This window comes from Fragaria vesca, linkage group LG2 (genome assembly GCF_000184155.1).
Source record: "Fragaria vesca subsp. vesca linkage group LG2, FraVesHawaii_1.0, whole genome shotgun sequence".
Taxonomy (NCBI): domain Eukaryota; kingdom Viridiplantae; phylum Streptophyta; class Magnoliopsida; order Rosales; family Rosaceae; genus Fragaria; species Fragaria vesca.
Window position 1 is genome coordinate 15,630,492 of NC_020492.1, and position 3,538 is coordinate 15,634,029.

Consider the following 3,538-nt stretch of genomic DNA (forward strand, 5'->3'; position numbering starts at 1 on the left):
TCTCATTAATTAACTTTTGTAGAGGTAGAGTCGAAATACATAACTCGTGAATATGTTAATGAACGACCACGTTGATAATAACATGTACAACAATACAACAACATATGTTTTATTTTCCTTTAATCAGATACCATGAGTCCATGACTGCTTAAATGTAAATATGCATAGATAGTTAGATACGGCGCATAGATAGCGACTCATTTCATCAGCCAGATTCTTAATAACATGGTGGCATATCTGGTGGCGGAGGCAGCAACTTTTCCTTCTTGTGTTTCCCATTATTCACGATGAAAACCGTGTCCATTCCCCACGTCAGGTGACGGTCGAAATGGCAGTGCAGGTACCACACACCTGAAATAGCAAGATATAATCAGTAAGATATATTCATACTACAAAACAAGAAACAAAGCTTCAAAGAAAAACCTTTAAAACATCCTAAACAATGAAAATCAAAATCAAAAGGAATAATCTTAAAGTTTAGCGATAGCATGATTACCAGGATTGTTGGCCTTGAATCTAATTGCATCCCATCCGCTTATGGGGACAGTGACTGTGTTCCTAAGAGGAGGATCAACAAGATTGTAGCTCTTTGGGTCATTTTGTTCATCAAAATTCCCAAAACCAGTTCCAATAATGTAGAAATCAAACCCATGAAGATGCATGGGATGATCTAACCCACCCACTAAGTTGGTATTTTGAAACACAACTTCCATATCCGTCCCATATTCTATAACCTTCACCTTCGTCCCTCTCTTTGGTATTTGCAAAACCAGAGGCAGGTTCTGACCAGTGAAGTTATACGCGTACGGCGGATAATTCGGAAAACCTTTTTTGAAAACTCCATTGATGTAGTAGTAGTAAGCTACAAGTATGTCTACTGTATTTGGCTCCACAAAGCTTATGTTGTTCATGCTGGCAGCTAAACGAGTCCCGTTGGGTCCTTGACATGTTTGGTTTCCCTGGCAAGGGAATGTGTTGATTGCAATTGTTGAAATTATGCGACGGTCAATGGTTTTCGGGACAGGCTCCTTGAAATCAACTGGTAGGCTCTTGAGTCTGCTGAAAAAACCAAAGGCTCTTGCTGTGTCATTGAAACCAGGAAGGTAGGGAAATAATGGAGTATCATTCTTGTTCCCATTTCCATTGTTGTACTCAACTATTGCTGTGGTGGTGGTGGTGTCGAAACCAACTACTGGGTTACCGTTGTAAGCCCTAGCAGCCATGTAGTAGAGACCGGGACGTTGTTGGTTCGTGACCAACAAGACATCCATGGACTGGCCAGGAGAGATTGTGATGTAGTCTGTTTCGATTGGCTTTGTGTAGCTTGCGTCTGTCGCCACCACCACCACCGTGAGGTTATGGTTTGCCACCGCGAGGAAGACGATCTCGTTCACTATGGCATTTACTATACGGAGCAGGTAGGTCTTGTTTTACTCCACTGAGAGTTTGAATGTATCTGCATTTTATTTTTTTTTATTTTATTTTTTGCTTTGAGAAAACTTACAAACGCACGTATTACGTATACCCTTTATAAGAAGTTTTGATTTATGAAATTTGAGAGAATTCAAACCTGATTTTGAGCAAGGATAGAGGTCTCCAGGTTGACCATTTATGGTGTATGCATCAGATACATTTGGAGGTCCTCCTGATCTAACAAATTCTTGAAATTCCTTCATTACATCTTGCTTCCACCACTCACCTGCATTTTCATTCAACAGTTCATTACCTGTTGGTTTCCAATTTCGGGGAAATCTTACAGTCCGTTCATCTCCATCAATCCAAAATCCGAGAGTTAAACTTAGAACTAGCTAGCTAGGTTCAAAGTAGGAATTTTTGGTTATTTCATTTTATTTCATTCTTAATGTAACGCCTGCAGGCACAGAGATATAAATCTAATTGATACCTAATATTATGGGAATTTCAGCATGGGGCTTGGGAAAAGGGTGGCTAGTTCCTGGCTTCGGATAGACATAAATTGCTCCATGAACTGGAGCACGAGACCAATCACTATGAGCGTGCCACCAAAGGGTGCCTTCTTCTGTAGAAAATATGATCTTTTGGTTGAAACTTCCCCCAGGTTGGATAGGACATTGTGTGATGTATTCCGGACCATCAGACCATGGATTCCTTGGTTGCCTTACTCCATGCCTATTGTACTCATCCAATTAAGTAAAAAAAAGAAGAAGAAAAACACTACTTATTCGATCGAAATCATCATCATCTTCAAGTTACTGAATATATATATTACAGCTAGCACTAAATAAATTTTGGAACTTAGTGTATATATATGAAACCCGTATGTAAACCATCAAGAACAAATTTGAATAATTCCATTTCCATTACCAGTGAATAGTGATATTGTGTCTGCCTCCGGTATGAACATTGACATAGATTGTATCTCCTCTATAAGCTCGTAAAACTGGTCCAGGAAATTTTCCATTAACAGTCAATATCTTCTTAGTGCTGCACAGCCTTGTATATGTAGCTTCTTTCACCTGCACAATAGCTAAGTCACTAAGTAATTAATCAAGCAAACCACAGTTAACATAACAAGTCATGGAACTAAGCAAGTACGTACGACCCAATTATAATGTGCCCAAGCGTCACTATGAATGAAGAGCAGTAGAAATGATAAAATCTGCAGGGCAAAGTTCCAGTAGTTTTTAGACCACATCATTCTTGTTACGAAGAACTGAACACAATACAGTCTTATAATTCTTCTGCTTTTCTACTAAAAACTACTTCTAAAAACATCCTAGTTCGCTGCTGAATATATAGAAGATCAGAGTTGATGACAGATAAGGGGCTGTTTTCATTGAAAAAGATGTCGATCGGAAACGACAAAGCCTTTCAATTAGAAGTATCTTAATTTAGTGTCACGAGATTAGACGAATCACTCTCGTTCACAAAGTTATCTTCACTTGGTTCCATTTTTCGTTCTGATTAAGTATTTCCAGGACAGACCATATATATTTCGAGTACAATTGTGAAATTGTAGGAGCAATAATAGGGATTGAATAATTATAGGTTGTTTTGTTTCTTTTGTTTACTTAGTCAATGATAGGGTTAGATCCTTAATGCAGCATCTGAGAAAGGATCTGACTTTCGATATACACACTAATATTAGTTTGTTTACTCGTACGTAGTCATATTGATAACAGATTCTTTCCATATACACTGGGAACTGACAAATTTTCAGTAGTAATGCTTCCCAGTCAAGCAAGAAAGATACAATTTTTGGAGAATGCTCAATTACAAGATTAAGTTTCTGATTCCCTTTTCAGTTAGTTATGATTTTCAATATCTTTCTATTTAGAGACGTATCAAAACGTATTTGAACTCTTGGTACTGAGCTCCCCTTCTGTCTTTGGTGGAATTGACAATCTACGTACTACAGTGCGTGGATAGTTTTCTAAGTTTGATTTCTGTATCTGACTGCCGTGGCGGAACTACTCAACTGTAGAAATAGATTCTTATGTAGGGCAAACGTATCAAGTGCATATTACTAATAATTGAATTCGATCTTCATCTCTAGTAT

The 3,538-nt window shown here is 38.1% G+C and overlaps 1 pseudogene across 1 annotated transcript; it reads right to left on the reverse strand.

Annotated features, from left to right (window-relative positions):
- Positions 1 to 217: 217 nt before the first annotated feature.
- Positions 218 to 2,807, reverse strand: LOC101296535 (annotated as a pseudogene). The gene is made up of 6 exons (XR_183982.1): positions 2,579 to 2,807; positions 2,344 to 2,495; positions 1,904 to 2,148; positions 1,571 to 1,699; positions 497 to 1,456; positions 218 to 351 (listed from the first exon to the last, which is right to left on the reverse strand). The product of XR_183982.1 is annotated as a laccase-15-like (transcript).
- Between the last annotated feature and the right edge of the window lie 731 nt (positions 2,808 to 3,538).